Source organism: Macrobrachium nipponense, chromosome 4 (genome assembly GCF_015104395.2).
Source record: "Macrobrachium nipponense isolate FS-2020 chromosome 4, ASM1510439v2, whole genome shotgun sequence".
Taxonomy (NCBI): domain Eukaryota; kingdom Metazoa; phylum Arthropoda; class Malacostraca; order Decapoda; family Palaemonidae; genus Macrobrachium; species Macrobrachium nipponense.
This window is the reverse complement of record NC_061100.1, coordinates 104,918,224-104,926,725: the sequence shown is the minus strand read 5'-3', so window position 1 is coordinate 104,926,725 and position 8,502 is coordinate 104,918,224.

The window sequence follows — 8,502 nt, the reverse complement described above, 5'->3', positions numbered from 1 at the left end:
ACGAGCTACTATGAATAAATGTGACATTTTATTCCTTTTCAATTCATAATTACGAGCAATGTTGATGGCAAAGATGTCGAAAGACCAATTTTTCCCTTACTTTTCGCTGTAACATGTAATTAGTGTGGCATACTTTTTATCAATTGGGTATTCATTGGAAAAATTGTCATTATTGACTGTGTTACGAAATTTAGATATGTAGGTACGTTCATTTATTAACATAATAACATTACATATACATACATTCACACGCACATATATACAAGGTGTCCATAAAGTCTCAGTACCATTCAGGGCCATAAATACTTGAAATGGTACGAAGACTTTATGGACACCCTGTATACATACATACATACATATATATATATATATATATATATATATATATATATATATATATATATATATATATATATAGTATATATAAGTCATATCACATTTCCGTGATTCATATACATATATCGAGCTACAAAGTCCTTTAATATCTAATTCGCTCTACCTCGGAATTAATATATTTTCATATATGCTTAACCGAAGGGGAATTTTTTCTCGATAATAGATTTGCCTGGACCAGGGCGCGAACCTATGGATCCTTTCAAACCCAGGAACGTCAGTGAAGCGTTGGTGTAGTAGGTAACGCTTCACTGACGTTCCTGGGTTTGAAAGGATCCATAGGTTCGCGCCCTGGTCCAGGCAAATCTATTATCGAGAAAAAATTCCCCTTCGGTTAAGCATATATGAAAATATATTAATTCCGAGGTAGAGCGAATTAGATATTAAAGGACTTTGTAGCTCGATATATATATATATATATATATATATATATATATATATATATATATACATATATACATATATATATATATATATATATATATATATATATATATATATATATATATATATATATATATATATATATATATGTGTGTGTGTGTGTGTGTGTGTGTGTGTGTATATTGCTACGTTTATTGATCTCTTCTTCTACCCAGCATTTAAGTAATTAGTTTGATTTGTAAAACGGCAGCCATATTCCTCCAAATATCAGCTGATTTTTAGGCGGGAAACCAAAACACGCCAGCCAGAGATAGGGAATTTACTGCGAGAAAGGAGAAACTAGACTCTTATCAGCTTTAGGGATGTATCCCAAAGGGAAGGATGTAGGCAGACTGGTACTTATTAGGCCTATATCTTAAGCTCTTTTTCCTGTGAACCCTCTGCTGGCTGTATGTTCTGTTTCCAGGATTAGCCCTGCTCGTGGGGGGTTAAGCTGACCCCCAACACCCATGAAAAACACCTGGATTCTTCCTGAGTCGACTGCAGTCGTGACCTCGGACGAATGTCCAACCACCCGCCTTCCATTTAGGCCTATCCATGGCATTAGTGGCGCGCCCGAACCCCAGACCTGAGACAAAGCCAGGCCGCATTTCTACAAAGATCCACTGAACATGGCATCCAGGTACGTCTTGTGAAGCAGCATATTGCCAGTTCCTTACATCCTATTGTCTATTTACTCCCCATTTTCCAATTCAAACTTCTAAATCAAAAGGAACTCATCCCTTTGTTTCTTCTCACTGCCTCATGGCTGCATGCTTCCCCTTGTGTGATCGTCCCAGACAAATGAAGTCAGTGCATACCTCAGTTAAAATGAGAGTTCCTTTTCCCCAGTGTTAGAGAACTGAATAATCGTAACTTGTGCAAGAAATCCTTTTCTTTTATCTTGTCTAATCTGGGATCTTTTTCCAGATTCCCTGAGTTACGTGTCAAGTCTGTCCGCCAGTAAGTGTTGCATTACCACAAGTTTTCGAAACCAGCTTTTGTGATTGTAAGTTTATATTCAATGGTGAATTTTATCAACAAATTTTTGGCATGGCAATGGGAAATCCTTTATCACCATTACTCTCAAACCTGTATATGGAATTCTTTGAAAAACGCTACTTACCTAATATCATTCATATTCCTGTAAAGTGGTATCGTTACATTGATGATTGTTTAGCTGTTCTTCCTGTCGGTATTGATGTAAATGATTTACTCTCTAAATTAAATAACCAGGTACCATCGATTAAATTTACTCTAGAATTAGAAAAAGACAATTGCCTCCCTTTCTTAGACGTTTTGATACATAGAGAACCATTTCAATGTAAATTCAGTATTTATAGGAAACCGACTAACAACCTTACTTATGTCATTTCTTCTTAGGCCACCATCTTAATATAAAAATATCAATTTTTTCCTCTATGTTTTTACGAGCATTGCGAATTGTCAGTCCACAATATTTGGATCAAGAAATTGAATACATAAGAAAAATAGGGAAAGATTTATGCTATCCTTCACATATATTAGACATTTGTTATAATAAAGCCCACAAAAAGTTTTATACTGTAAATAACACACAGAAAGAAAATTCTAAGAACATTCTCACCATTAAACCGTTGTTAAAAGCTTTTAATGTCAACCTTGTTTTTTCCTATAATAACAACACTAAAAGAATGTTAATAAAAAATGGCCCCAGAGAAAGCAACAACATAATATATTCCATTTATGGATTGTCCCTCATTCTATCTCGGACAGTCCAGCAAAGGCTTAGAAGTAAGGCTAAGCCAGCATAAAATACTCTGTAAAAACTGGGCAAAAATCTAATGCATTATTCATTCATTTAAGTGAAAACAACCACCGAATTAATTGGATTGATAGTTCAGTAATTGCATGGTCAAGAGATGTCTTATCACAAAATCTTTTAGAATCTGCTTTAATACAACTTACTTTTCATTGTAATTTCAATGTTAGTCGTGGCCTTTTTCATTTAGACCCTTGTATCTGTAACATGTTCAAGAATGACCTCAAAGATATAATTACTGACTTAAATAAAAATCAGTTGCCTTAGAGTTATTAAATTTTGTTGTAATGTATGTCTGTCATGTTTTGTGAATATGGTTTTGTTTACCAAGTTCCGAATAGCTGTCACCTATAATCCTTTAATTGTCTGGAAATTGTATCTGAGATGATGTCTTAAACCTTTAATTGCACCCATTGTTTATGCTTGTTTGGGAAGGTTTCTTATCTTCCAGGTGTGTCGGATTCTAGGTACTAATCCCTTATAATCCCTATCTGTCAGTTATACGAACCTTCTTGTATTGTCTTTTCTCGTATTTATGTCAGTATCTGCTCAGTAAAGGACTTTTAAAGTCGAAAGATCTTGCAGACTCCTTCGTTTATTTTTCCTTCGTGGCATTTATCTTTATTTATGGATTTATCACGTTCCTAACTTTCGTGATTCAGTTATACACACACATATATATATATATATATATATATATATAATATATATATATATATATATATATATATATATATATATATATATACATACTTTGAAGTTGGGTCTCGAGGCTTTGTAGTGACAAGCACGTCCAAAAAAAGGACAAAGAATTTGAGAAGTTAAGAGGGCATTGTGGCTATGAAATTTACACACGCACACACACACACACACAATCTTACATCGGATTTACAGGAAAATCACTTCCCCACAGGTTAATACAACATAAACGGTCAGTTAGGTATGGATGGGATTCAGATATCATCGACAAGGTTTTCATTCAACCAACGCTTAAGAAGATGAAAGGAAGATTATCAGCGGGAGTGACCTAAATTGGCTTACGTGTGGACTGACCTCTTGGTATAAATACCAGCTTTTCTGTAACTTTTCTCATTCACCTACCTGAAGAGGGAGACAGCAGTCTCTGAAATATAGTATTTTTCTCTCTATATTTTGGTGTTTTTATGGGCTCCTTTTATTAGATATATGTATACATATAATAAGACATAACTGAAAACATTCGCCCCAGAAGGGCAAAACCCATTGAAAATCCTCCATGAAAAAATTATACCTGAAGAAATTCTATGTTCACTGTAAACCACATTGCTTCATTTCCCCAAAGCTGAACCACAAATAACCAAGAGAAGCGACACAATCTCTAATATTTCATTAAGATTCTAGAGGAGGGAATATTAGTTTACATGTTGGGAGCATCCCTTTGATCTGGCGATCGGGCGGTCTCCGCCCACATACTGTGTATAGGGTAATCTAATATTCCACACATAATGTTGCTATGTTGCCAAGCCTTATGTAGATTAATTCTCAGTTTCCTTACCCCTTGCTACACACACTTGGCATTGCCCGTTAGAATCATTGTTGAAGGTAGGGTTATGTATTCTGAGAGAGAGAGAGAGAGAGAGAGAGAGAGAGAGAGAGAGAGAGAGAGAGCGTGTGTGTGTGTATTAAGGTAACCCTATCAATGGAGTGCAATTGATTTTACAAGGTTAAAATAATTATCTCTACTAGTAATCAGTTTAATTATGATTAAACACTATAAGATCCTGCCATAGGATAATACTATGTCAATTAAAACAAACGGAAAAATCTCGTAACAGAAGTAATTTATGCTTCGTTTTAATATATATATATATATATATATATATATATATATATATATATATATATATATATATATATATATATATATATATATATATAGTGTGTGTGTGTGTGTGTGTGTGAGGACAAAGAACCCCTTCTAACCACCTATAGCAATCACCCCAGTATGTTGGGACAGCAAAGGAGAAATAATCCCCCTCCAGACATGACGTAGGCCTATCGGATGATAGACCTGGAACAAAAGCCTATCGACTGTAACCCCCACCCCCATATCTCGCTGTTCATCATCATCCACTTAAAATGGCCTATCTCCTTTAATTCTTCCCCACTGAGGCGTTCTGTCCGTGTCTTGTAAAACCCTGGTTATACACCTTATTAGTTCGAATGGTTTAAAAGCCTACGAAAGGATGGAGTCCTATAATGAAGGGAATGATTAATTGTCTTTTTTAATATTACTTCTATATATCTTTATGTCATCTCTATCTTTATTATCATATATTCATAGTCAGTGACCTTTTGCACCTGTTACTTAAAAATACTTAACATTATTGATAAACATGAAAAATGTATAATAGAACTTATATTCTTCGGAAATACGATTAAGATGAGGTATACATCAGTTAGGCCGTAGACCATAATATTGCATTACTGATAATTATACATTACTTAGGCTGCGAGATACTGATATCTGCTCTCATTAATTTTGCACATTCTATTGTTCTTACTTAATAGGATTACCTTACATTACTTGTCTGTACTATTATTTTTTACTGGGTGTTCTAGGACTTGTGAGTTTTCATTTTAAGTATTAGTGGCTTTAAACGCATGTCTCGAGACCCTTAACTTTCGGTTAAATCTTCGCACGCCCTCCATAACTTTCTGCAGGCAAACGAACAAGAAACAGACAGTCTAACGGACAAAAACTTACAAACAGAGAAACAGAATCCAAAGCTGGAAAGTAGAAAGGCTAGCTTTTTGGTCAAGAAGTTTTGCTTGAGTCTCTCTGACTGTCTCCTCTTGACATTCTCTAAAGGTGCACTGCAGTAAAGGTTTAATTTTTTGAAGACTAAAGTTTATTATCATGTTAAACCATAAAGGCAAAATGAGAAGATAGTGCTTCATGCTAACATTTTCTCCCCAAACTTTTTTTCCCTTGAATAATAGAGACAAGAAGTTCAGATTTGCTTTAGATTAAGAACGAATATGGTCAGCACCTAACTGCTTCTTTGAATCTCACTCTATGAATCTCCACTTTTATTGTGGAGATAAACCATTGGTCTCTCGATCAGCGGATGTAAACAGTGCTGGCATAGATTGATTAAACCCTTTATTTTTTATTGATGTAGACTAGGATCGTTGACATTTCAGTTACTGTGGCCATCTATAGCAGGGGCATAGGTCTAGTACTAGCAACCTCGTCCTCAAATTCCTATATAGTCTGCATGTATGTATGTATGTATGTAAATAACACGAATGCACAAGCATGAATCCACCTAAAAGGAAACACCCGCGCTTATGCATTTTGCTTTATAAAATCATGAAGAAAATATTTCGAAAGAGCAAACGAGCACATTTATTTTTTTATTTTTTAGAAAATTGTCGCCAATCAGAGCCTCTTTTTGACATTCGGGAAATGACCGCATTCGAAAATATCCCGCGTGAACTTCCGCCCCCCCCCCCTCTCTCCCCACCTCGTGAATACCAATGGCGTGTGAATTGGTGTTGGTGTATTGCTGTTGTGTGTGGGGCGGGGGCTGAGGAGGGAGGGAGGTTTATTCCACGGAAGGAATTGTCATTGGCTCGTGGTTCTTGTAGGATTAGTGACGCCAAGTCTTGTAGGAAAAGCAGTTTCTCGTTTCAGCTGAAACCCTTACTGGAGAGAGTAAACAGATTATTTAAACCCAAGAGGACTCCAAAAGGATCTCTGAGAGAGAGAGAGAGAGAGAGAGAGAGAGAGAGAGAGAGAGAGAGAGAGAGTTATAAGAAAATGCGATATAACTTGCTACTGGTATTTTTATGGTCATGAAAGCACACCTTAACAATGATCATCATTTTTTCAATACCTGGAGACTTTTATACTTTAGCTTAATCAGGTCTTCAGCGAGAGGTCTCATAATTCTACTTTCTTGAGGGTTAATTTACAAAGCCTTTGGTTTCTGATAACTGAGCAGCAATCAGGAAAACCCTTGACTTACTAAGCCTTTGGTCTCTGTGAATCGAACAGTACTAATCAGGAAGGCATTTCAGGATAACAGTCTCTATTACAACCTTTGTGTCAAATGCCGTTGGTTCATTCGTCTTTAAGCCCTTCCCCCTCAATCCTGGGGCCCCCTCTACACCTGTCGTGCTCCTTTCTTGCCGAGAAAAGAAGCAGAGAGAGAGAGAGAGAGAGAGAGAGAGAGAGATCTTCTCTCCTCTCCCTCACCTGTTCTACTCCTGCCATGCCAAGAAAAAAAGCCACGTAGTTTAACGAGAGAGAGAGAGAGAGAGAGAGAGAGAGAGAGAGAGAGAGAGAGAGATCTTCTCTCATCTCCCTCACCTGTTCTACTCCTGCCATGCCAAGAAATAAAAGCCACGTAGTTTAACGAGAGAGAGAGAGAGAGAGAGAGAGAGAGAGAGAGAGAGAGAGAGAGAGAGAGAGAGAGAGATTTCCATTTAAGCCTCAGTCCTCACCTCATTTTCATACATCCGGCTGGAACGGTGAAGTTCCACTGGCTAGAAAAGTTCATTTCCGCTGTGCTCAGGAATCGTGTCACAGAGCACCCGTTGCTGTTTTTTTTTTTTTTTTTTTAGTCTTTTTGCCTTTTGCTAGTGTTGCTTCATTTTTTTTATTGCTACCTGTCCTTGAAATGATGTCTCACTGCACTTTTCATTTCGTGTTGATGATGGTTAATCGTTGCTATGAAAGGTGGGAATGAAAAAGAAGAAAAATTTCATTCACATTTTTTAGGCAGACATTAAAATCTGCAGTACAATGTGCTTTAACTCTACTTTTCCAAGACATTAATAAGGTCCTGCATGCCTCTGTGATGTGAAATGCATTTGCCTTCTCTAAAGTGTCTTGGAAAGGCAAACACCTTAATAAGATCATGAAGGCCTCTGCTTTCCCAAGACACTTCAGCAAGCCCAATAATGCTTCTGATTTCCTAAGACACTTCAGTAAGCCCAATAATGCTTCTGATTTCCTAAGACACTTCAGCAAGCCCAATAATGCTTCTGATTTCCTAAGACACTTCAGCAAGCTCAATAATGCTTCTGATTTCCTTAGACACTTCAGCAAGCCCAATAATGCTCCTGCTTTCCCAAGACACTTCAGCAAGCCCAATTTCACTTTGAGCCTGATGAATAAAAATCAAGCATTTGCTTAAAGCAAAAGCTGGAGTAGCATAAGGTAGCAGAAGCTTAGGCAAAAAGTAATTGCTTAAAGTCTTATGAATAAAAATGATCAGCGTTTGCTACCTTTTGCTAAATGGATTCCGAGCTTTTGCTTAGAGACCCAGCCACGTAGTAATCATTTGTTTTGGACATTCTTAACCGGTATACGGATAAACGCAGAAGCTCATTTCAGTTTTCTGGTTAATTTGGCGTTGATTACCAGTCGTTTCAGGCAGAATGAGTTTAATTTGAATGAAATATGGAACAAGACCATTATAAATAATTCTTGAAATAAATGTTAGCTTTTCCCGCCTTCGTTACATACTACTAGTGGATGTGAATTCTTACTATACGTAATTTTAAAACAGCAGATGCGCCGACTAATTATGTGATACCAAAAGTTCGAATATTACTGTGCAATTACTATATCGGCAATAGGAAATGGTAGGAGTGTTTGTGGTACTTGTAGTAGTAGTAGTTAAGGACGGTTGCAGTTGCAGTTCTTTTATCTGCTGCTTAGGTAGAGTATCTTATTAACATAGATAAAGTGTATTATATATATATAATATATGTATATATATATATATTAATATATTTATATATATATATATATATATAATATATATATATATTTATATATCTACTATATATATGATATATATGTATATATATAAAATATATATATATATATA